A 26,668-nucleotide genomic window follows, 5' to 3' on the forward strand; every position below is an offset into this window, starting at 1 on the left:
ATAAATAAATAAATAAATAGATAGATAGATAGATAGATAGATAGATATCTAGATAGAGAGATAGGTAGATAGTAAAGCTCTAGGGACTACCGACTGACTCAGTCACTGGAGCATGCGACTGTTGATCCCAGGGTGCTGAGTTCATGCCCCACCTTGCATGTAGAGCTTACTTAAAAAAAAAAAAAAAAGTAAAGCTCACAAATGACAGCATATATTTTATAGGTGCATCCCAAGTTTCTAAGTGTAGTATAGGAAACACCATATATCCCAAACTGTCCACTCCTAATTTGAGTCATCCACAAAAGAAGCACAGTTGTAATGTACACTGAGGCAAGTGCGTTTGCTATCAGAATGTAAAATCTATGAGAGCAGGGATTTTTGTCTGTTTTGTTCAGTCTTCAGCCATGAATGGTGCCTTACAGGTTAGAAGGCACTCAGGGAATGCCAAAATGGCTGAGGATGGGGTGGCTACAGACTAAATACTATTAACTACGTGGAATTCTTTACTTCTCAGTGGGCTGGTAGCCTACAGTAAGTAAAAGTAAAGGGAAGCCACTCATATCTGAACTTGATCTTCCATACATTCTATCACTTAGAGTTGCTTTGAGTTCATTATTTCCTCTTTGTAAGGGACTCAGAAGAAGGGCCACCTGTATTTAATAGGTAATACCAGTTCATTAACTCAGAATTGAATGCTTTAATGAGAAGAGGGGAAAAGAAACATTCTTTCCCAAAATAGGTTAAGTACCCATGAGCAATATGGACACTCCTAGATTCTCCTACTTATGACATCTATTAACTCTCCCTTTTCCATGTTAAGAGTGCACCTATACATACCTACAACAAGAAAATAAAATGCAATTAGACTTAAGAATCAGTGACATTACTCTCAAGCTTTAAAGTGTTTTGAAATCCTTCAGAACTTCACAAATTATACTTTATCAAACCTGCTTCTCGGGTCTATACTATTTAACAAGCAAAATCTATTCACTTAGATTTTTCTTATAATACAACTTGATTATACCTGATAATAACCACATTTAAAAAATAGTTTCCCACTAAAGAAAAGCTTTTTCATGTTTCTGTCACAAAAATGCACTTAACATACAGAACCTATTTCGAAGTGGGGGACAGTCTATGTAGACAAAAAGCACAGCAATACTAGACACAGGTCTTACCCTGCTTATACCCCTGCCAATATTTGGTTCCATCTCTAAAAGTGAGACAAGTTCCTTAATATTCAATAGAAGTCTTCCAACATTCATCTCTCTCTCCTCTAAATATCAGACCATGTATTTAATAGTCTTTCGTTCAAAGGAATGGAAAACAAGTTTTTCAACAAGGGTTATGTTTCCAAACTTTAAGGTCTTTAATTTTCAGAAAGAAATCAATTTAAAGCCAATAACTGTTATACTGATATTTCAACATACTAAAAAAAAAAAACCTTTGACTCCATTTTTAGTAAGTTAATATTAAACTAGTAAACGAAAAAAGCTTTGAATTGGTGAACTGTGCTTTAAATGTTACAAACCATGTTAAATTTCCCTAAATATACGAACAAGTTAAAATACCATAATTGTTAAACTACTGGGTTCTTAAACTTAAATAAGTTATTACATACAAAGGGTATCGTTATAAAAGGTATATGTCATGCCAAGAAATAAGCAGATATTGTAGATGTGGTCACAAGTTAGCTGTAGCTAAAAAAGAAAAATATTTACTTGAGAACTCCTCTATGTCATGACTTACCATAATCCAGAACAAAATGTTTATGTCTGTTATTAACATTAAATTGAAAAGGGGGGCGCCTGGGTGGCTCAGTCGTTAAGCATTTGCCTTCGGCTCAGGTCATGATCCCAGCATGCTGGAATCGAGCGGGCTCCCGGCTCAGCGGGAAGCCTGCTTTTCCCTCTCCCACTCCCCCTGCTTGTGTTCCCTCTCTCTGTCAAATAAATAAAATCTTAAAAAAAAAAAAAAAACATTAAATTGAAAGGGAGAAATAACACACCCTGAAGTTTGAATGAAACTTAAAAAAAAAAAAAAGAATGAGCTACCGTATGGTATTTTTTTTTCTAGGTTGCCAGATGATGCTAAAAATAAAATCTCACAATCTTTATAAAATCTGAGAATTTTTTTTTAAGGTTTTATTTATTTATTTGACAGAGAGAGACAGAGCGAGAGAGGGAACACAAGCAGGGGGAGTGGGAGAGGGAGAAGCAGGCTTCCCACCGAGTAGGGAGCCCGATGTGGGGCTCGATCCCAGGACCCTGGGATCATGACCCAAGCCGAAGGCAGACGCTTAACGACTGAGCCACCCAGGAGCCCTAAAATCTGAGAAATTAAACTACAGTATACAGACTACACTTTTGGAAAATTTCATTCCATTAAGAATTTAGTAAAGACTCTTTTAATCATAATACTGATTCAACTACCTGATCAAATCACTCAAGTTAGTCTAAATGGCGGTTTTCTTTGGCGGGGGGAGGGGGGGCCTATAGCTTAAACACTGAAAAGTGTAACGCAAGTCCAGTCTATGCAAAGAGGTTAAACCACGTTAGAATTGTTTCATTTGAAAAAACATTCCAAAATGGCTAATCAGAGATATTAGCATACTTAAATTACTCTCGAAGATCAAGTCATTTTCTTTTAAATGTTTTGTTATAAATATCAACAAAAATAAGGTAAAACAAAGATTATGAAGTATCTTTTTGTTCACCTATACTTGTTAGATCAGTTGCTAGAAGATGACAGACCCTGTCATTTTATAAATTTTAAAGTCAAGCAAAAACTACAAAAACCAATATTCCCAAACTTTACCCTATTTCCCTTCACTGTTTAGTCGGAGTACAAAATAGTGGGATGGAAAGTAGTCAGATTACATTTCCAGCGTTTACCTAGTATCTGAGAATTTCACCTCATAGCCCCAATCTGTCAATTCTTTTAATCCACAATCCTACTGATATGATAAATAAAATGTTTCTACCATAAAACTTTAAAGCTACTAATAATTTGGTTTCAACCCAAATTCTGAAATTAGTTCACTAAGAAAAAATAAGAAGAATCAAGTACAATGTGGAAAAAAAAACAAACACAATGGATATCCAGAAGTAACCATATTCCCCCAAATTCTCTTACCACTAACCATAATTTTATATTTTATGCTAAGTATTACTTGAATAAATTTTGCTATTCAAATTCTGGGATTTAAAAAAAGTTTAACTATTCTAACTCTGACCCTGTCAGTTGTTTCCCAACTAATTTTTTCTTAAAAATCAGTGAACTGTGAAAGGCAAAGTTCACAGAAAAAGTAAAATACCATGTGTTATATTTTAATAAGTTAATTTTATTCACTTTATCTTATGAAAGACCACTTATATCTTATGAAAGACCACTAGGGAGTTAGAATTATACTATTTTACTACTTCTTATCCTAGGTAATGTCACAAGATACTTTAAAATAGTTACATGTAACATACAAGTTTTCATACAATGTAGATAATATGTGTAACTAACACCAATGGGTGGTGGGGGGAATTCACTGTATCATGTGCAATAAAAGAAATGTTTACCAACTCATTTACAAGGGCATGTTTAAAAACTGAGCCAATGGTGAAGGGACCGTGATGAATCTCCACAATCACTAACCTACACTATGGCAAATTCTACTCTTCCAAGAGTGCCAAGAGAGTCCATCAGCATCAAATTTTAATGGAAAAGACTTCGTAAAAAATGTACATTATAGGAAAATAAATTTTCAACAAGAAAACCACTTTTTCTGACCTTTTCAACTTGTGAATCAGATATTCTTAGAAGCACAGCTATTTAGACATGCCATTCCTTCAGATGATGCAATCTTAAGGGATTTGGTAATTATAACATGTTAATTACTAACATAAAATAATATTTATTGCCATGACTATCAGACAAACTTTAAAAGCTTTCACCTATTCCCGAGTCTTCACAGAAATCAGACACCTGGTATGAGAAAATAGGTGTTGAAAGCTTTGCTGGTCACTTCTAAGAGAATCATTATAACCTGAAGAAATTCAAAGGATAATGTACAAAAACTGAGGAAATCTTAACTAATGGGTATGAAAGATCACATAAAAATATTATTCCATGCTGACAAAGCAACATAAAAAGCCACTGCAGAAACCGTGATAAGACTTTATGAGAGCAAAAATAAATGAAAGGGAAAAACACAAACAACAACCATTAAAAGAAAAAAAGAAACAGAGAAACAAAAAAGCACAGTAAAAATGAGGATTATCCCTGGAAAAAAATGTTGATTAAAAAAACTCCTGTTCTAAACACTAAATTTTAAAAGTTCAATTGAAACAATACATTGCCCATTGAAGAGGCCTACAAAAATATTTCTTTAAAAATTACCATTTTAAAAATAGTATAACTTCAACCATATTTTTTTAAAGCCTGTACACTTGGAAAAGACTATTATAATTAGAATAACTTGTCTCCATTTAGAAATTCTCTATTTAAAAGTAGGCCAACAATAGGAACTTTGCTATTGCACAACAGAGAAAGTAAATGAAATAATGTCCATTAACATTCAGCGTGGATGGCATGTTTCTCTATCTCCCAGAACATACCAACTTACGTTATCTGCCCGGAACAATCTACCACTTCTACATCCGAGCAGTAGCTCAAATAAAATGAGTTCCTGTGTTAATCCCACAATAAACCTCAGTAATTCTCACATTACAGTTGTAAACGTTTGTTAACAGAAAAAGAATGTTTTTCCCAAAATAGTTACATATCACTAAGACTACTCAAATTCCTAAATAATCCTTTTACAAGACTCCTGCCAACTTTATTTTGATACATTAAACATGTGGTGCCTATTTTAAAAGGTCTGTAACTGTGACTTCATGAAAACAGCTTCCTAGTTAGCTGTTCATAAAATAACTTCTTTTTAAAGTTTTCACGTTGTTTTTAAGCCGACTTGAATACTGATGAATCTGGGCCGGCTTAAGAAGCAGTTTTGCCAAATAAGATGGGCAAATGTTCTAGATCTGTTAAATCCGACATTAGAGGTCAGGCAACTTAAAAAATGAAATAACTATTTTCAACATTCACTGAGTCCCTCGTTTTTAAAATTACCTCGGTGTCATTTCCACATTTGACGTTTAAGAATACAACCTTTTTGGGCGCCTGGGTGGCTCAGTTCGTTAAGCGACTGCCTTCAGCTCAGGTCATGATCCTGGAGTTCCGGGATCGAGCCCCACATCGGGCTCCCTGCTGAGCAGGGAGTCTGCTTCTCCCTCTGACCCTCTTCCCTCTCGTGCTCTCCATCTCTCATTCTCCCAAATAAATAAATAAAATCTTTAAAAAAAAAAGAATACAACCTTTTAAATTACAAAACAAAACAAAAACTGATCTGCCACAAAAAGCTGATTAGTCTATTCTTAAAGGGTGTCTGGAAGATTTGGGTTACTGGCGGTAGAAGTTTCATTTTAAAACTTCTCTGTTAAAAAGAATGACATCCAAAAAGGATCGCTAGGGAAGGAAGGGAAGAGAAGCCCGGAGTCGGCTAAGAAGCGACTTAAAGCCACTAAGAAGGAAGGAGGTGGTGAGACGCACAGACAGAAGAGCGAGAAAGAAGATTTAACAAGGAAGTGAAGTGGAGCGCAGAGTGGGGCAGAAGCTGATGAGGAAACAAATGGAAAAGGTAAGGTTTTAAATAAGCACGATCCAGGAAGGGATGAGTTAAGGCCTGGGGTACCCCAGTGTTTTGGTGTGAAAGAGATGCTCGCAGACTGAAGCAGAGAACAGGGGAAAGCAGTTTACTTCCAGGCGTTGGAGCAAAGTAAAATTCCCTGCCCCGAGCCTCTCCCAGCCTGGCCGAGCGCGGAGGCGGCGGCTGGGGAAGGGGCCTACCCAGGAGCCAGGCCCGGCGTTCTGCTCCCCCAGGCTCCACGGCAGAAGAGGCGAGGATTAGGCAGGCAGGGCCCACGACCTTAGCCCAGCAGCACCCCGAAAACGGTCCGGGGCCTCGGCGGTGCCCGCGAGCCGTTTCCCCTGCGGCGGGGCGCGGAGCGGCCTTACCTGGGGCGAGGGAGGGAAGCGAGGTCTAGGGCGTCCGCTCTCGCCCGCCGCAGAGACCCCCTGCTGTACTCAGCCCAGGCTTCCGACCGAGGCGCGACCCTGCCTCAGCCGCCGCTTCCCCTTCGGAGTCTCGGCCACCGCCTCCGCCGCCTCCGGGGCTGTTTACACCGTCGGGCCCCGCACGCCGCCGCCGCCGCCGCTGCCGCCTTCTCTCCACCCTAGCGCCGTTGCCGATTCGGCCGCCGCCACCTCCTCCGCCGCAGCCTCGTCTCTCTGGAGCATCTTCCAGCCACCGAACCCTGAGAAACAGAGACTCCAGCCGCGCCGGCAGGAAACTCCCCCGCAACTGCTAAGGGGACCAGGCGGTCAGAGTACCGGCGGCTTTTCCGCCATTGAGCAGCAGCCGCTCCGCTCCTTCTGCAACCCCCTCCCCGCACCCTGTCCTCCCCGCCCCTCGGCGAGCCCCGCCCCCGGCTCACACCCATTGGGACGGTGCAGCCTCTTGCTGCACCCAGTTGGCTAGACGACCCGTCAATCATCACCCTCCCTCCTACTTCGGCTGCTCTGTACCTCGGTACTTAGTTTTCACCGCCCACAATGCCCCGCCTCTCAGTTCCTAATTTCCCATTGGGCATCAGCGACCACCTTCAATTGGCAAGGTCAACTATCCATCAAACACCGCCCACTGAGTGAGACCCAACCCTTCATTACCATTTACTTCATTCAGCCCCGCCTCTGGGCGTTAGGGACCAACCCACCCCAACAGCCATAAGTAGAGATCACCATCAATCAAATAACGCCCACCTGCACTCCGCCTCGCAAAGACCGAGCCCTAGCGATTCTCTTTTCTTATTGGTCCAAAGGGTGACCCGAACCCTCAATCATTGGCTTTCTGTCCGTGTCCGTCACTGAACCAATTTCCAAGTCCGTCACACTGGCTTTTTTTAAATGAACGCGCAAAAGGCGGGGAAGTATCCGAATAGCGATTGGCTAGTGTTCGAAAACGGTCAAATCCAGAGTGTGTGCGGATCCTTCCCGTCCTACGAGAACCATGCTCCTTTATTTTTGACCTCTAAGCCTTGCGTAAAACAGGCTCAATAAAGGAGCCAACGCTCTGTCCAGTTATAGGTGTGGAAGCCTAGTCCCACCCGGAATTGCAGGGGGTTGGCTGCTGATTGGCTAACAAAGTCCTGTTAGGCCCTCATTGGAGAACATAAACGCCTCTCTTTGGCGTAGAGACGGGAAGGGATGGCGCAGGCGAGGATAAGAAGCGGTCCGGGGAGAGGCAGTTGTTTTGCTTCAGCCAACGGGTGGGGCGAACGCGGGAGAGGGAAGCTAGGAACGCAGGGCCCTGGGGGAGGTATTGCGGGGGAGGGAAAAAGCCCGGATGTTTCCTAACAATGAAATCATCGCCGACCAATCAGAGCTGCTGAGCTGTGCTACCTGCCTGACCTGTCCACAGTAGGGAAGAGAATGAGTTAGTGAGCGGGAAACTGGGGTGTCAGGAGATGCTGGAAAGCGAAGTGAGAAAATGGAACAGGTGATCCCTTCAAGAGGACTCTGTGCTGTTAGGGGTTATTTTTATTCTTTCTAGGCCTGCAACGCCTGGCATTCAGCCCTTGACATTTCCGTGTTTTGTTTCTTAGTCAACACTGATTTTTAAAGCTCTCGGCCTAGTCTTTGACATTCATTTGTTCGTCCCACAATTATTGAGCGCCTGCTGTTTGGCAGGCACTATTCCTAGAACTGGAGTTACAAAACTAAATTAGGCAATCCCAGTACAAGATGATAGGTGCTATCACTGAAACATGCAAGGGATGGGGGTGACATAAGGGATCGTCTCTGTGGATAGGTTTATCAAGAAGGCTTCACAAAGAACAGTATGAGTCTAGAAGGAATAATTCAATAAGCAGAAGAGGAAAGTGGACAGGATTCCTTCAGCAATCGAATTAGACTAACAGGTATTGCAAGTTAATTCCCCTCCAAAGAAACAAAACTTAAGTGTAATGAAAGCATTCTAATACCTTAGGATACTTTTTTTTTTTTTTGAAAGTGCCCTGTTAAAGGATTTAAACCTTATTCACACTTTTGTGTAAACTGGTTTGGACAGACAAGTTAAGCTAAGACCCAGCAGAGTGCTATTCAGCTAAAGAGCTGTGGATGTTTTAGGAATAAGGGCAAATTTAGGTATAGGACAATTGCCCAAAGTCATGGTGAGGATGGCAGAAATAAAGACTTGATTGCAGTTCAGATTTTTTGTCTATGACCCAAATTTGCATAACATTAGTGTTTTTTACAGTACGGTGGCTGGACCACCAGGGCGGTACTCACCTGGGGTGCCGATTCCTGGGTCCACTCACACCTTTAATCTCAGGGACTCTGAAACAAGACTTAGAAAGGTGAATTTCTAAATTCTCCAGGTGGGTTTTCTGCACACCCATGATTGAGATCCTCTAGTATAGGTAATGGAGATACCATAGACTAAAATTCAATTTCCCCACTTCTTCATGTTGGGAGGAAAAGTAATGAAGAAAAAAGAAGTAGGCCCTTTAGACTTTGCCTTTCTCTTGTCCCCTTTACTATCAGTATCAGTTCTTAGGAAATATTTCTTAAATAACTTATAAAATACATTCCCTTAAATCACACTCCTTTGTCTGACACACTTTATACAGGGTGAAAGGAGTCTAGGATCCCAGCTTCCAAAATAGGAATCTAAAGATCATAAAAGTGGAGACATTGTAGGACCCTGGTCTTAAGAATCCAGGCAATCTCAGGAGGGCATCAGAGAAGTTTCCTGATCTGCTGGATTTCCTTCTCACGTTCCCTTGGTTGAGCCTAAAACTAATACAAAGCACAAACATTTAGGTGGGCTGATGATTGCGTATCATTCATTCTTTCAATCTCTAAAAATACAGATGCACTGAATGCTGTTCTAGGGGCTAAGAATACAATAGGGATCAAAACACATTTAGATTAATTTTGTCATGTGCTTTATTTGATTAAAACTCTAAACCAATAAAGAAGGCCCAACAAGATTCACAAATTTAAAAGGTAAATTGATGTGTACCATCATAAACATATAATGTATCATAAACATTGAGTACCATCACCACGGGCTCTGTTACTGTGTGGATGCAGCTAATCTAAGCACTCTGAGGCTTGTTTACTTGTTCTGTAAATAGGAATCACGGAAATCTTTGGAAGCCAGGTGAAGAGCTTTAGATGCTGTTAGTAATGCAAAGCACTCTCCAAAAGACAGTGGAAACAATACTAAATGTAATGTAGAAAAACTCTTGATTTCTCCAATGTTGGCTTTCATACTCTGGTGTTCCTTTTTATTTTTTTAAGATTGTATTTATTTATTCATTTGAGAGAGAGAGTGCACACTATCTCAAGTGGGGGAAGGGCAGAGGGAGAGAAAGAATCATGGAGCTTAATGTGGGGCCCTATCTCAAGACCCTGACATCATGATCCCAGCTGAAACCAAGAGTCAGACATTTAACCGAATGAGCAACGAAGGTGCCTCTATTTTTTATTTTTTTTAAGATTTATTTGTTGGGGCCCTCCATGTGGCTCAGTGGGTTGAGTGGTGGACTCTTGGTTTCGGCTCAGGTCATGATCTCAAGGGTCATGAGATCGGGCCCCACGTGGGGCTTGGTGCTTAGAGGGGAGTCTGAAGATTCTCTCCCTCTGCCCATCCTCCTGCACGTGTGTGCTCTCTCTCTCTCAAATAAAATAGACAAATCTTGAAGATTTATTTATTTGAGAGAGATGGAGGGGGCAGAGGGAGAAAATCTTTCAAGCAGATTCCCTGCTGAGTGTAGAGCTCCACGTGGGGCTGGATCTCATGACCCTTGAGATCATGACCTGAGCTGAAACCAAGAGTCAGACGCTCAACTGACTGAGCCACCTAGGCACTCCTGGTATCCTTTTTTAAATAAGACATTAGATATCAATTGTCTCCAAAGTTTAGGTGCCTCAGTTTTGCTGGTACCCTAAATCCACACCTGATAATCCAGTACTGCCTACTTCATGTGATTATTATAAAGATGAAATGGGATGTGGTATACAATAACACCTAACACATTGGCTGTCACAGTGGAATCATAATTTTTATATGTCACACAGAAGAAATCTCACATATTCATTCAGCATATTTATATGCCAGTTATGTGCAGACCATTATGCTCTCTCTGACAGGGAGCTTTGGTGTCAAATTTCAAGTAGTCCAGTTTGAGCAGATGGATCCACACCCCTCTTCACCACTGGAAATATTCCACTGATAAACCTCTTTTCTTCATAAAAAAAAATTTTTTTTCACCAGTTCCACTCTACACTTATTAAGCATTCACTGTGAATCAGGTACCAATAATCAGGTAAATAATAGGCACTGCTGCCTTTGAAATTAATTAACTGTGATATTGTGATATAATAAGAAATCTATATTTAATCTTCATCCCAGTTCCTGGCAGGGAGCTCCTAAAACCCTTACCATTTTTTGTGTGATAGGGGTAAGGAGAGCATTTTTGTTATTAACAAGAAGCCTTTTTGTTTTTTTTTTTAAGTAAGCTCTAGGCCCAACATGGGGCTTGAACTCAAGACCCTGAGATCATGCTCTACCACTGAGTCAGCCTGGTGCCCCTTAAGAAGCCTGTTTGAACTCCTAAAGTTATGCTAACGTGGTAACTCATAGAGAATAGTTGCTTGCCAAAGGAAGCAAGTATGTAATAAGGTCAGAACTTTCAGCCTCACCCCCTACTTCTGGGGAGGGCAAAGGAGATGGAAATGAACTTAACCACCAATGGCCAATGATGTAATCAATCATGCTATGTAATGAAGCCCCCATAAAATCCCTAAATGACTGGGTTTGGAGAACTCCTGGGTTGGCATACACATCGAGGTGCTGAGAAGGCCGTGATCCTGGTGAGGCCAGGGAAGCTCCATGCCTCTTCCCACATAGCTTGCCCTATGCCTCTCTTCCATTTGGCTGTTCCCAAGTTCTATCCTTTATATAAACGGATCATAGTAAGTAAAGTGCTTTCCTGAGTTCTGTGAACAATTCTAGAAAAATTATCAACCCTGAGGAATGGGTTGTGGGAATCCCCATTTATCGCTGGGTGGTCAGTAGTACAGGGCACAACCTGGGACTTGTGATTGGCCTCTAAAAATGGGGACAGGGGCGCCTGGGTGGCTCAGTCGGTTAAGCGACCGCCTTCGGCTCAGGTCATGATCCTGGAGTCCCGGGATCGAGCCCCGCATCGGGCTCCCCGCTCGGCGGGGAGTCTGCTTCTCCCTCTGACCCTCTTCCCTCTCGTGCTCTCTATCTCTCATTCTCTCTCTCTCAAATAAATAAATCTTTAAAAAATAAAAATAAAAATAAAAATAAAAATGGGGACAGTTTTGTGGGACTGAGTTCTTAACCCGTGGCAACTGCCCTAACTCCAGGTAGTTAGTGTCAGCATTGCTTAAGGAGAGGAAAAGAGCCCACATATCAGGTCAGAAGTGTTGTGAGTAGAGTAGGAAACTTTTCCTTTTCACTGACCACCACTACTTTCCTAGAAAGCCTCAATCCTGATTTTAATGAAACCACAACATAGTTTCTCTTAAAAGTTTGTCTCAAACAGCTCCAGAGAGCTCTTTAGGAGGAAGGCCCTTTTATCCCAAGGTATCTGGGATTCAGCAAGAATTAGGCCACACAGGCTAAAAATTATCTTAAAAATCCATAAGAATATTGCCCTCTGCTCCATATTTAATACTTATTTCAACACTAAAATATTGTTTAAACTTTTTATCATCATGAGGGGACAAGTTTTTTTTAAACCATGTCATAAAGTGCGAAATATGTTTGGCTAATGGAAAACCTAAACAGTACCTTAAATTATAGGAGGGTGTAGGTGGCATATTCTTTCACATAACAAGAAGTTTGGAGGTGAGCACTGTTGTCAGGGTCAGTGCTTCTACAATTATCTTGTTGCCCCAAGATTGCAGGACGGTTACTGTAGCTTCCCATAAGATGCCCAAGTTGAAGACAGTAGGGAATGAGGGAATCACATAACTACCCCCAGCTGTAAGGGAGGCCTGCAACTTAGGGAATTGTGATGTCATAAGTTTCTGAGAGTAAAGGTTCTCAAACTCGACCAAGCATCAGGATCCCCTGGAGGGCTTGTGAGAACAAGGATTGTTAGGCCCCACCCCCAGAGTTTCTGATCTAGTACTCTGGTGAGACTTGAGAATTTGCATTTCTTTTTCTTTTCTTTTTAAGATTTTTTATTTATTTGACAGAGAGAGAGACAGTTGAGAGAGGGAACACAAGCAGGGGAAGTGGGAGAGGGAGAAGCAGGCTTCCTGCTGAGCAGGGAGCCGGATGTGATGCGGGATGTGATGCGGGATGCGATGCGGGATGCGGGGCTCCATCCCAGGACCCTGGGATCATGACCTGAGCTGAAGGTAGAAGCTTAACGAATTTGCATTTCTAACAAGTTCCTTGGTAATGCTGCTGCTGCTGCTGCTGGTCCAGGGACCACACTTTGAGAACCACTGACTTAGGCTAATCTGGATCCATTGCCTGGCATTGGTACAGTGCTGCCCAGGCACATGGACACGTTAGCATTTATCAATATTTTTGCAGCTTTATTTCTGTTTTATCTCTGCACAGATGAAAATAAAATCAAGCAGGGGCGCCTGGCTGGCTTCAGATGGTACTGTATGCAACTCTTAATCTCGGGATTGTGGGTTCAAGCCCCACGTTGGATGTAGAGTTTACTTTAAAAGTAAATAAATAAAATCAAGAAAGAAAGAAATAGAAAAGGTAAGGAAAAGATAGGAAAGGGAAGGATAGGATAGAAAAGGGAATGGAAGGGAAGAAAAGAAGGAAGGAAGGAAAAAAGAAAGGAAGGAAATAAGCTCAAACAGAGGCAAAATCAAGAAGTCCTTGTAGACTCTAGTGGGTCTTCAATGCACCCAGCCCTCTCTTTCCCAACCATTAAAGATCTTAGGCCCTGGGACACCTGGGTGGCTCAGTTGGTTAAGTGACTGCCTTTGACCCGGGTCATGATCCCAGGGTCCTGGGATCAAGCCCCGCATCTGGCTCAGCGGGGAGCCTGCTTCTCCCTCTGCCTCTGCCCTTCCCCCTGCTTGTGTTCTCTCACTCTCTCTGTCAAATAAATAAATAAATGAAAATGTTTACATTAAAAAAAAACAAAAACAAACAGGCTCTGAGACACCAGAACTTTACAGCCTTCTAACTTCCATTAAAATCAATATGCAGGGTGTCTGGGTGGCTCAGTTGGTTAAGCGACTGCCCCTGGCTCAGGTCATGATCCTGGAGTCCCGGGATTGAGTCCTGCATCGGGCTCCCTGCTCGGCAGGGAGTCTGCTTCTCCCTCTGACCTTCTTCCCTCTCATGCTCTCTATCTCTCATTCTCTCTCAAATAAATAAATAAAATCTTAAAAAAAATAAAATAAAATCAATATGCAAACAATGAATCATGGAACACTACATCAAAAACTAATGATGTACGCTCGGCATCAGGGAAATCCAAATCAAAACCTCAATGAGATACCACCTCACACCAGTCAGAATGGCTAAAATTAACAAGTCAGGAAATGACAGATGTTGGCGAGGATGCAGAGAAAGGGGAACCCTCCTACACTGTTGGTGGGAATGCAAGCTGGTGCAACCACTCTGGAAAACAGTATGGAGCTCAAACAGTTGAAAATAGAGCTACCCTACGAGCCAGCAATTGCACTACTGGGTATTTACCACAAAGATACAAATGTAGGGATCCGAAGGGGTACGTGCACCCCAATGTTTATAGCAGCAATGTCCACAATAGCCAAACTGTGGAAAGAGCCAAGATGTCCATCGACAGATGAATGGATAAAGAAGATGTGGTATATATACACAATGGAATATTATGCGGCCATCAAAAGGAATGAGATCTTGCCATTTGCAACGACGTGGATGGAACTGGAGGGTGTTATGCTGAGTGAAATAAGTCAATCAGAGAAAGACATGTATCATATGACCTCACTGATATGAGGAATTCTTAATCTCAGGAAACAAACTGAGGGTTGCTGGAGTGGTGGGGGGTGGGAGGGATGGGGTGGCTGGGTGATAGACATTGGGGAGGGTATGTGCTATGGTGAGCACTGTGAATTGTACAAGACTGATGAATCACGGATCTGTACTTCTGAAACAAATAATGTAATATATGTTAAGAAAAAAAAAAGAAGAAGAAGATAGCAGGAGGGGAAGAATGAAGGGGAGTAAGTCGGAGGGGGAGACGAACCATTAGAGGCGATGGACTCTGAAAAACAAACTGAGGGTTCTAGAGGGGAGGGGGGTGGGGGGATGGGTTAGCCTGGTGATGGGTATTAAAGAGGGCACGTTCTGCGTGGAGCACTGGGTGTTATGCACAAACAATGAATCATGGAACACTACATAAAAACTAATGATGTAATGTATGGTGATTAACATAACAGTTAAAAAATTATTAACAAAAAAGAAGATGTGGTATATATACACAATGGAATATTATGTGGCCATCAAAAGGAATGAGATCTTGCCATTTGCAACGACGTGGATGGAACTGGAGGGTGTTATGCTGAGTGAAATAAGTCAATCAGAGAAAGACATGTATCATATGACCTCACTGATATGAGGAATTCTTAATCTCAGGAAACAAACTGAGTGTTGCTGAGTGGTGGGGGGTGGGAGGGATGGGGTGGCTGGGTGATAGACATTGGGGAGGGTATGTGCTATGGTGAGCGCTGTGAATTGTGCAAGACTGTTGAATCACGGATCTGTACTTCTGAAACAAATAATGCAACATATGTTAAGAAAAAAGAAAAAGAAGAAGATAGCAGGAGGGGAAGAATGAAGGGGAGTAAGTCGGAGAGGAAGATGAACCATGAGAGACGATGGACTCTGAAAAACAAACTGAGGGTTCTAGAGGGGAGGAGGGTGGGGGGATGGGTTAGCCTGGTGATGGGTATTAAGGAGGGCACGTTCTGCGTGGAGCACTGGATGTTAGGCACAAACAATGAATCATGGAACACTACATCAAGAACTAATGATGTAATGTATGGTAATTAACATAACAATAAAATTTTTTAAAAAAACTAATGATGTAATGTATGGTAATTAACATAACATTAAAAAAAAAGAAATGTGGGGCGCCTGGGTGGCTCAGTTGGTTAAGCGACTGCCTTTGGCTCAGGTCATGATCCTGGAGTCCCAGGATCGAGTCCCGCATCGGGGTCCCTGCTCGGCGGGGAGTCTGCTTCTCCCTCTGACCCTCTTCCCTCTCGTGCTCTCCATCTCTCATTCTCTCTCAAATAAATAAATAAAATCTAAAAAAAAAAAAGAAATGTATGCCATATAGAAGCTGAGAAATGTAAGAATGAATAAAGAACATCAAAAAAGTAAAAAAAAAAGAGTAGTAAATAAGCCATAGAGAGCTAATGCACAATATAATGAATATAGGCAATAATATTGTACTATAATTATTATGTAATATAAGTATCACTACATTGGCCATCATATTACAATATATAAATGTATCAAAGTAACCTGCTGTACATCTTAAATTTATACAATATTAGATGTCAAATTTATTCAATTAAAAAACAAGAAATGTAAAAAAAAAAATCAAGTGGCTACAATGCCATGGGCAATACTTTAACTGAAGTTTATCTTAAGGTCCTATAGCTCTCTCAGCTTGCATTAGTCAGAGTTCCACAAGAAACAGATGATGCACTCAAATTGGGAATTTTGAGGAAGGTGTAATAATAAAGGGACTATTTCCAAAGGAGCAGGCAGGGTAGAGATAAATCATACAGTCTAATCTCCTTGGTCTAGTAGTTGGGAGGCACACTATCACACCTGTGCCTCAAGGGATGTGGGTCGGAAGGGTTCACAGGAACAGTACATAGAGAGGGTTGTGTGCAGAGTCCTGTGTCAAGAACTGATCCCCAGTAAAGGAGAGAGTGAGCCCTTTTCAACTAGGGAATAAATACCCCAACCTCTCTCTCCTCTCTTCCTTTGATCTACTGCCAGGGCTACCCCTTGGCCAAACCCAATGGTACTGTAGCCTATTGATATTATCCATTCAGGTCACAGAACAGAAGGGAGAAAGGTAGAGGGACAGCTGGACATCTGGAGGCAGAACAAGAGATATCCAGCACAGACATATTTGAATTTTATACCATTTATTTCTAGTTATAGAATTAGTCTTTTTCTATGGCTAAGGGAAGGTCAAATTATAAAACAGAGAAGAAAAATATTAGAAGAAATCCCTAAATCTCAGTTCTTGGAGGATGGCCTGAGGACCCCCCCTGAGGTCAAAAGTCAAAACTACTTTTGCAATAATAGTAAGACGTTATTTGCCAAGTTCACTCTCATTCTTTGAGTAGAAGACAGAGAGCTTTCCGGAGGCTATATAACATGTACTATTGCAACATACTGCAACAGCAGATACGGAGCCCAACGGTCTTCCATTAAGCCAGAGATTAAAGAGATTTGCAAACACAGAAGACAATGTCTCTTTCCTCACTGATATTTTTGTTTTAGAAAATACAGTTGTTTCACCAAAAAGATTCTACTTAGGTGAACACATAACGGGCTTATTTTTTTTATGAATTAAAAAATATTTTTAAATTTCTCAATTTTAATTTCTAGCACAATAAGTGTTTATAGACATAGCCTACACAAACAAAAGCTCTTTGGGTATTTAACAGGTGGTAAGGGCGCAAAGGAATCCTGAGAGCGAACTCTGAGAAGCGCTCTAACTCATACTCCACGTCAGGCTAGCTCCAAACCTAGTCCAGCTTTAGCTGGTTTAATGAGCTGGGGGTGAGGAGGAACCCAGAAGGTAAAATGCCTGCCTTTCTTATCTCTACTCTCTTTTCTTCCCCTTTACCTCTTTTTAAACGTACCTGGTCCAGAGACCACACTTTGAGAACCACTGACTGAGGATCCATTCCCTGGCATTGGCACACTGCTGCCCAGAAACATGGCTACATTAACATTTATAAATGTTATGTTATTTATAAATACTAACAATAAAAAATTAAAAAAAATTTATAAATACTCTTATGGCTATATTTCTGTTCTATCTCTGCACAGATGAAAATAAACTCAAGCAGAGGCAAAACCAAGAAGTCTTTGCACACACCAGTGGGTCTTCAGTACACCCAGCCCTCTCTTTCCCACACCATTACCTTTTCTGATCTCCTCTCCCTCCTGAATCCCTACAGTGCTTTGTGGCTCCAGTCGTAGAACACTTATCCTGTTCGACCTCATACTATGATTATTTAGATGATTTATTGTTCCAACATTTGACCCTCTCTGAAGGACTTGTGTAGGAGCATGTGTGTGCACACACGTGTATGCCCATGCACAGGATGAGAAATTTCTTGACCTGGGGTCCACAAAGTCCAAGGGGATTGAATTCACGAGTTTATGAACTTGGACAGGACACAAAGTTACACATTTATTTTTACTAACTTCTAATTGAAAGTTAGCATTGCTTTCTTATAAATGTAGACAGCACCACAATAGCACTAGCAGTAACTGTGATTTTATCACCAACAGAAATGATTGATATTTTCACATTGCATTAAAGTTGTTGCAGATCTCTTGAAATACATTTACACTCAACACTATTTTGAAATCACAGGACTTATTAGACTCATCACTAGATCTTATTATTACTGGCTGGCTCAGTAGGTAGAGCATGCACCACTTGGTCTCCTGGTTATGAGTTCAAAAAAATAGAAAAGCAAAGGATAAGGAAGGGAAGGGAAGGGAAGAAAAGTTTCCATGTTGGGTGTAGAGCTTACTTGAAGAAGAAGAAGGAGGAGGAGAAGGAAGAAGGAGAAGAATAGGGGCGCCTGGGTGGCTCAGTCGTTGAGCGTCTGCCTTCGGCTCAGGTCATGATCCCAGGGTCCTGGGATCGAGCCCCGCATCGAGCCCCGCATCGGGCTCCCTGCTCGGCAGGGAGCCTGCTTCTCCCTCTCCCTCTCCCCCTGCTTGTGTTCCCTCTCTCACTGTCTTTCTCTCTGTCAAATAAATAAATGGAATCTTAAAAAAAAAAAAAAGGAGAATAGCAGCATATACATTACCATATCACAGATTTGCTTGTTTTTTTTTTTTTATAGTTTGATGACTTTCAATATAATTGGTTTCCTTTGAAACTTTGTGAACTTTATATATTTAAAGCCATTATTTGAGGGGCGCCTGGGTGTCTCAGGTGGTTAAGCATCTGCCTTCAGCTCAGGTCATGATCTCCAGGTCCTGGGATGGAGGGTCCCAGCTCAGTTGGGGAGTCGGCTTCTCCCTCGCCCTGTGCCTCTCCCCCTTCTTGTTCTCTCTCTTGCTCTCAAATAAATAAATGAATCAACAAACAAACAAACAAACCATTATTTGAGAAGGAATCCCCAGGATTCGCCAAAGGGACACTTTGCAAAAAAAAAAAAAAAAAAAGTCAGGGGAGTAATAACCCCTGCTGAGGCAGCAATCTTCAGTTCAGGGAGGACATTATTCCTTTGGTTGTGCATTGTACATAGTAAATGCCCAATGCGTATTTACTGAATTGCATTTGGGGGATTTCAAGCAGTTGACTGGCTGTTTTCCTTTTCCTCAGTGTCACCCCGCCGAGGCTGGGCCGGCCCCCACCCCACTTCCTCCTGAGAGAGGAAGTTGATCAAGCTATCGCCATCCTGCATGCAATCCCCACAGCCTTGGAGGCCAAAGCCTCAGAGTCAGATGCTCCTTTGTGTTTTAAAGTGAGGGTCATGCACAGGAGATGATTGAGATTAGGGTTACAACACAGTGGGTGGTATCAGAAATACTTTTCACTTGGAGCCCAACCATATTGATGCTGCAAAACTACAAAATGTTTAAAAGTGCTTGGCTGTGGGAAGCTCTACTCTCAGCCATTTATGTAAGCACTTTAGCATTTATGCCCAAGTTCATTTACATTATTTGTCCGCTTTGTTATGTTTTGTTTTCTTTTTACAATAAACTATACATTTCTGCCAACTCTTCATCTTTTCCTTCTTAGCAGCATTGCTATTTGCTTATGCAATATGGTGGTTTTCGCACGCTTCAAAAACCCAGAGGAAACCTTGTGCTACTTTTTCCTTCTTTTTCTTCCACATCTGCAACGACTCCTTTCCTGTTTACTTGTCTGAAAACTCTTTTTCTCCTGCTGTTAAAGCTGGGCATGAGCGCTGATCTAAGCAGCGAGATCGTTGTAAGAAAACTCCCAATGAAGAAGTCATGGTGAAAGGGACATGCAGGACTTGAGTGCTATACGTTTCAAAGGCTTCATAGTAAGGCCCGCCAGTAATGTCCTTTAGATAAAGGCCTTACGTTTCTGGCAAAGAGCAGAGACCTCAGCAGTCAGGTAACTGGTCTAGAGGCAGGTGTCTTATCAAGACCTGGCCACAGAAAGAGTGAAGATCAGGGTGGAGAAATTCAGGCTCTAAAGCCAAGTAGAAGTAGGGACAGGAGAGGAAGCCGGAGGGTCCCAGAAGAACAGCCAGAGCCCCAGAGCACACCAGCAGCTTAGAAATGGCTGGAAAGGAAACCTGTGAGAGGCCAAATGAAGGTTTCTTATATTCTTCCTGCTGGTGACTGGAACTTAACCCAAAGTATGGGCTGAGTTCAAACCTTGGACAAGGGTTAAGGTACGAGGCCACAGAAGGGTTGGGTAGCAAGGATAGGAAACGCCATCATAGTGAGTTTCCAAAAGCTCCATGGTTGTTTTGTACTTTTGTTTTGTTTTTCAGAATTTTTTTATTAGGGAAATTTTCAGACACACACATAAATAGATTAATATTATATAATGAGCCCCATGGACCTAGCACACAGCTTAAACAATTCTCAACATTTTGACTATAGTGCTTCAATTATCCCTCTCCACGATTTCTTTTTTTAAGATTTTATTTATTCATTTGAGAGAAAGAGAGACAGAGAACACAAGCAGGCGGAGAGAGGCAAAGGGAGAGGGAAAAGGTGACTTCCTGCTGAGCTGGGAGCCCGCCCTTCCTCAAAATTTTTTAAAGATTTATTTTTTTAGGGGCAGCTGGGTGGTTCAGTCAGCTGAGCGTCTGCCTTCTGCTGAGGTCATGATCTCCAGATTCTGGGATCCAGCACTGTCAGGCTTCCTGCTCAGCAAGGAGTCTGCTTCTCTCTCTCTCTCTCTCTCTCCCCTCCTTCTGCCCCTTCTCACTGCTCGTTCTCTTTCTCTCAAATAAATAAATAAAATCGTAAAAAAAAAAAAGATTTATTTATCTGGGGGGGGAGGGGCAAAGGGAGAGGGAGAAGGGAGGCAGACTCCCCGCTGAGCATGGAGCCCTTCGCAGGGCTCCACCTCCCTGAGCCAAAACCAAGAGTCCGATGTTTAACCGACTGAGCCATCCAGGAGCCCCTACCCTCAATTTTTTTAAGATTCAGTTTTTAGCCCTCTGATTTCTATACTTATCTTCCTCAGAAATGTGCCCCATTCTTATGACTCCAACTACTGTCTCAAAGCATTTGAGCCCCAATTGTGAAGCAACAGTCCCATCCTTTGATGTACCCTTAACGACCTCCTGGATTTGTCCATTTCAAGGTCTCAATGCACTTCAGTCTGTAGCAGACAGTGTTGGTTGCCTTCCGAGCAGCCTTCCCACCTTGACCTCATGTCCTTTTTTTTTTATAAAGATTTTATTTATTTGACAGGGAGAGACACAGCGAGAGAGGGAACACAAGCAGGGGGAGTGGGAGAGGGAGAAGCAGGCTTCCCGCAGAGCAGGGAGCCTGATGCGGGGCTCGATCCCAGGATGCTGGGATCACGACCCAAGCCGAAGGCAGACGCTTAACAACTGAGCCACCCAGGCGCCCTTGATCTTATGTCCTGCTATAGAATCTCACTTAGTTGATGTATGAGGGGGAGGTTTAGTTACCTTCCAGCCCCAGTAATTAATCTTGATTAATCTAAGCTGTCCATGATAGTTTCATTCCCCCTTTTGGGTGACTGATTTAGGAATGTGCATATGAGTTTTCTTTAAAACTCTGTCATAAAGAGTTTTCCTTACTCTCATAAAGGAATATGAAAAAGGTACTCTCTTCCTTGCTTGGAGCCAGACTACCTACAATTGTATCTTAGTGATGCCACTCACTAACTAGGTGACTCTGAGCAACTTACTTAACTTCTGCGTATCTCAGTTTTTTAATCTGTAAAATGGGGATGATAGAAGCAACACATGACGTTGTTGTAAAGAGCAAAGGAATTAATATATGCAAAGTGCTTAGGACAGTGTCTACCCTATCAATAGTGCTATTATTTAGCACTATTTATTTTAGCTATTATTATTATTTTGTAAGGATGTGATGCTTGGAGCTGTGGCAGCTATCTTGTGACCATGAAGAGGCAACCTTGAGGATAAAGACCGACTCACTATGCATGAAAGAGAAGAAATGTGGAAAGGAATTTAATCATCGATGATGTCAACTTACTAAATTAGACAACCCTGGAACCAGTCTCCCCCAGAATTTCTCATTAAGTGAGATATAATAATTTTGCTTATTATATGTGTCTCTTTGGTTGAATTTTCTATTACTTGCAAACAAAAGCAGCCTAATTAATGCATATGCCCCAAATTAGATTTCTTTTTTTCTCAAGATTTTATTTTCAAGTAATCTCTACACCCAATATGGGGCTTAAACTCACAATCCCAAGATCAAGAGTCACACACTCTACCAACTGAGCTAACCAGGTGTCCCCCCAAGTCAGATTTCTTTTTCCCTAAGCTTGCTCAAGTTTGTTGCCTCTGTCAAGGCATCAGAATTTCCCCAGGCTTCTTTATAACTCCCGATATCTAGCCAGTTGTGTCATTGTTTCCTTCCAACTTTTTCTTTCCCTTCATTAGCAAAGTTACCATTAGTGGCAAAACAAAACATGATGCAACTAATGCCCTGAACTGTCCTCATGAAAAGTGAGGGGCTCATAGAAAGTGAAAATATTGGTCATAGCCAATTTTGTCTTGTTCATAGCATCTAGCACATAGTAGGCATTCAATATATATTCGTTGAATGAATGGATGGAGGGATAGATGGATGAGGCATTTCCCAAGTGAAGATATTCCAGAGAATAATTTTTCAGAGCCAGAAATCTTCCTCAGAGGCACCTGGCTGGCTCAGTCAGTACACCATGACTCTTGATCTCAGGGTCGTAAGTTCAAGGTCCACATTGGGTGTAGAGTTTATTTAAAAAAAAAAAAATTCCTCTGCCAAATAAGTTTGTTTATTTGATTAACCATTAAACAAAATTGCTTCAGGACTTCTCAGAGCCTTCAATATGCTTCTGTGCATTAAGAGAGGGACTTAACTATTCGGTGCCACCCCAGCTTAATTGGCCAGAGAGGCAATTCTTCTTGAGTTATCATTTTCTCGAGTTCCATAGAACATAGCTCGAGCTATTTTTGCCAATTATGGCTTTTAGGCAGGAGAGAAAACTCTAGAACAACCTATGCCCTATATTACTTTCCTACCTAGTCATTCTCATTTTCCACTGGGAAAAAAGTTGGGCACAACAATGAGGTATCGTCCTATGGGAAAATTGGGAGAGATTACTACGTATGCATCAATTTTTGCAATTCTAGTATGGCTTACTGATTGTTGAAATAATGCGTACATATCCTAAAGTCTAAATATTGGAAAATTCCCACACTAAAACACTATTGATGCAAATATATACTAGTGCATGTAGTAAATTAATAAAAACCCCAGAGCAAACTGATAATGATAAGGCTTAATGGGGCATGAAATGTAAGAATAGCAACTTTTTATTTATTTATTTTTTAAAGATTTTATTTATTTGAGAGAGCGAGAATGAGAGAGAGAGAGCACATGAGAGGGGGGAGGGTCAGAGGGAGAAGCAGACTCCCCGCTGAGCAGGGAGCCCGATGTGGGACTCGATCCCGGGACTCCAGGATCATGACCTGAGCCGAAGGCCGTCACCTAACCAACCGAGCCACCCAGGCGCCCAAGAATAGCAACTTTTTAAAGCCATAACTAGGGCGCCTGGGTGGCCCAGTTGGTTAAGCGACGGCCTTTGGCTCAGGTCATGATCCTGGAGTCCCGGGATCGAGTCCCACATCGGGCTCCCTGCTGAGCAGGGAGTCTGCTTCTCCCTCTGACCCTCCCCCCTCTCATGCTCTCTCTCTCTCATTCTCTCTCTCAAATAAAAAATAAATAAATAAATAAAATAAAGCCATAACTAACCTAAAACCATGCTGGTGGAGCACTGATAATAAAAGTGTCCTTCCTGAAAACGATGGGAATTTCTACCAGCCATATATGCCCAAACATGCAGCTGTGCATGTATGCCATCTCCCCAGAAGAACACAGAATTAGTCCTCATTAAACTCTAACAAATCATAATTTTAGTTTATGAATACCAGAACTTCATAACCCTCAGTAACTCAGTAGGTTTCGAGTAAGCCTTAGTTTTATGTGAAAATGAATGCCATTGGAATTGGCTGAGCTAATACTCATAAGAACCAGAGACCGTACTTCTGAGAATCACTTCAGTGGGGCCTGTCTAGATTAGTACAATGTACAAAGAGCCCATCTGTTTATCTCCCTCAAATGTTGGAGGCCCTCATGGAGGGCCCAGATTAGCCCTTACCTCAGGCCTATTTTATTAGCTGCCATTACTTACTCTTACCAGATTAGTCCACATCATCATCTTCTCACACTTGAAGGATCTAATATCTAGCAGCAATAAAAGTTACCAACCCCTAAATTAGTAGCTAGCAGTTTTAAGGTCTCCATGCCTCTAATGGTACTCAAAAAGTTATCAAGGGAGGGGCTCCTGGCTGGCTCAGTTGGGAGAGCATGTGACTCTTGATCTCGGGATTGTGAGTTTGAGCCCCATGTTGGGTGTGGAGATTACTAAAAATAAATAAATAAATAAACCTTAAAAAAGAAAAGTTCATCAAGTGAACATGAGAGCTATTTTCAATATTTAAAAAAAAAAACCTAAAGGAAATCATGCATTTATTTGTCATATAGTTGCACTGGCCACATTTCGTGCTTCCGAGTCTGGAATTATACCAACTCAGCAAAGAAATACCAGTTATCTCCCAGTGATCTGAAGTTCAGAATGACAATTTTATATCTTTGGTTTATAAAACATGCTAAAGTCATCCTCATTTCATGTCTTCACTAATCGAATTCTCCCCACTTTTAAAGTTTAGGCTCAAGATGCCGCAGTCCCCAGAGATCTCCCTTTACTCTTGAATTCTCCAGCACTGGTTGATAATTTTACTATCCTAATTTCTTAACAAGTGCTAATCCTACTCCCAAACACTAGGTCCTTGCCTTTGCCATCACATCCGAATCAGCAGTGTATACATAGAATGGTCTCAGTTGTTAAGCGTCTGCCTTTGGCTCGGGTCCTGATCCTCCTGGGATCGAGCCTGGCATCGGGCTCCCTGCTCCACAGGAAGCCTGCTTCTCCCTCTCCCACTCCCCCTGCTTGTGTTCCCTCTCTCGCTGTGTCTCTCTGTCAAATAAATAAATAAAATATTTTTTAAAAAAGTGACAGATATCATAACACTTACCCCTTAAATACTTAAGTATGCTTCCCTAAGGAAGCTTCTCCTACCTAATTATAATGCCATTATGATACCCAGTAAAATTAATAATTAGTTCAATAATGTCATCTAATATCCAGGTCTTATTCAATTTTCACTCATTTGTCCTAAGAATGTCTTTTATATCTGGTTTTTCTTTTTCCTGTCTAGGATTCAATTAAGTTTTATACATTGCATTTGGATGTTATATTTTGTAGAAGAGGAAAAATTTTTCCATCTTTTGGAGTAGCATGTCCTGGACATCATCAATTTCTTTACGTCCTTTTTTTTTTTAATGTTATGTTAATCACCATAAAATTACATCATTAGTTTTTGTCTTTACATCCTTTTAATCTAAAAGGGTCCCCCTTCATTTTTTAATCACATCAGTTTTTAAAAAACATAAGCAGTTCTAGAGACAGTTTTGCTAGTGTTAAATAACTATAGGAAAGACATTTTTCCGCTTCCTTTGTTTACAAAAAAAGAAGTTCCTGCTCTGAGACTCTGAGCTTTTAAAATTTAACCTAATTATCTGCTGATATGGTTCCAAATAAAACAGACACTGAAGAAAAAAAGAGAAAACTGTGAATTTATAAATAAACTTATAAATAAATTCGTTCTGGCAATCACTAGCTAGGACTCCTAGAGCAAGTTATTTAGCTGCCATGAGGTTCATTTTCTGCTACATAAGAGGGAGATCATACCTACTTTGCAAAGTAAGGATTACCATGAGATAATTATGTGAATGCCTAGCATAGCAGAGAAGCTTAATAAATGCTGGTTTCATTCTCCTAAGTCCCTATTTGTTGTTTAAGAATGGGGTATTTCCAAATTGGTAAACTTCCCAAGTATGAATCTTTCTTTGAACATTTCAGTGCCAACTCAGTTGTAAAACATAAAGTCCATACTTAAGTTTTACACCACATTTTACCTTGCTTTGCTTTGGGTTGTGTTTTGAAAGTAGTATCTGTGCACCTTTTTTTGAGTGTATTTATTATGCAAATGATTTCCAAAAAGCACTTCTAAAAATAATTTAAGACAAAATCATTACATTTTTTTTAAATTTATTTGACAGAGAGAGACACGCAAGAGAGGGAACACAAGCAGGGGAAGTGAGAGAGGGAGAAGCAGGCTCCCTGCCGAGCAGGGAGCCCAACAACGTGGGGCTCGATCCCAGGACCTGGGGATCATGACCTGAGCCGAAGGCAGACGCTTAATGACTGAGCTACCAGGAGCCCCCAAATTTTTAAGTTAACATTTTAATCTAAATATGTTTTTGGTTTTCTTTATATTTCTGCCAGCATTATATCTTTATTTATTTTTTTTAAAAGATTTTATTTATTTATTCATGAGAGACAGAGAGAGAGAGAGAGAGGCAGAGGGAGAAGCAGGCTCCCAAGGAGCAGGGAGCCCGATGTGGGACTCGATCCCAGGACCCTGGGATCATGACCTGAGCCGAAGGCAGACGCTTAACCATCTGAGCCACCCAGGCGCCCAGCATTATATCTTTAAAATATGACATTTAAGGGGCGCCTGGCTGGCTCAGTCGGTAGAGTGTGCAACTCTTGATGGTGGGGTTATCGGTTCAAGCCCCAAGTTGGGGGTAGAGACTACTTAAAATCTTTAAAAAAAATATGACATTTAAAAAATAATAGAATACAATTTCAGGGGCACCTGGGTGCCTCAGTCGTTAAGCCTCTGCCTTTGGCTCGGGTCCTGGGATCGTGCCCTGTGTCAGGCTCCCTGCTCAGCGGGAAGCCTCCTTCTCCCTCTTCCACTTGCCCTGCTTGTGTTCCCTTTCTCTGACAAATAAATAAATAAAATCTTTAAAAATAAAATAAATTTGGGCTCCTGGGTGGCTCAGTTGGTTAAGCGACTACCTTGGGCTCAGGTCATGATCCTGGAGTCCCAGGATCGAGTCCCACATTGGGCTTCCTGCTCAGCAGGGAGTCTGCTTCTCCCTCTGACCCTCTTC

The 26,668-nt window shown here is 41.6% G+C and overlaps 1 protein-coding gene across 7 annotated transcripts in view; it reads right to left on the reverse strand.

The window, feature by feature from the left end:
- PPM1B (protein phosphatase, Mg2+/Mn2+ dependent 1B) overlaps positions 1 to 6,505 on the reverse strand; it is an 83,087-nt gene extending 76,582 nt beyond the window's left edge. For 3 of the 7 annotated variants that reach the window (XM_025868915.2, XM_025868916.2, XM_073897775.1), the window contains exon 1: positions 6,064 to 6,504. The gene's annotated coding sequence lies outside the window, so the exon portion shown is untranslated. Of the gene's footprint in view, positions 1 to 6,063 lie in introns of all 7 variants that reach the window. The other 4 variants (XM_073897777.1, XM_025868913.2, XM_025868914.2 and 1 more) reach the window with 2 other exon arrangements.
- Between the last annotated feature and the right edge of the window lie 20,163 nt (positions 6,506 to 26,668).

The sequence above is a fragment of the Callorhinus ursinus genome, unplaced genomic scaffold, assembly GCF_003265705.2.
Source record: "Callorhinus ursinus isolate GAN/ISIS: 27379988/994484 unplaced genomic scaffold, GSC_fseal_2.0 scaffold10, whole genome shotgun sequence".
Lineage (NCBI taxonomy): Eukaryota > Metazoa > Chordata > Mammalia > Carnivora > Otariidae > Callorhinus > Callorhinus ursinus.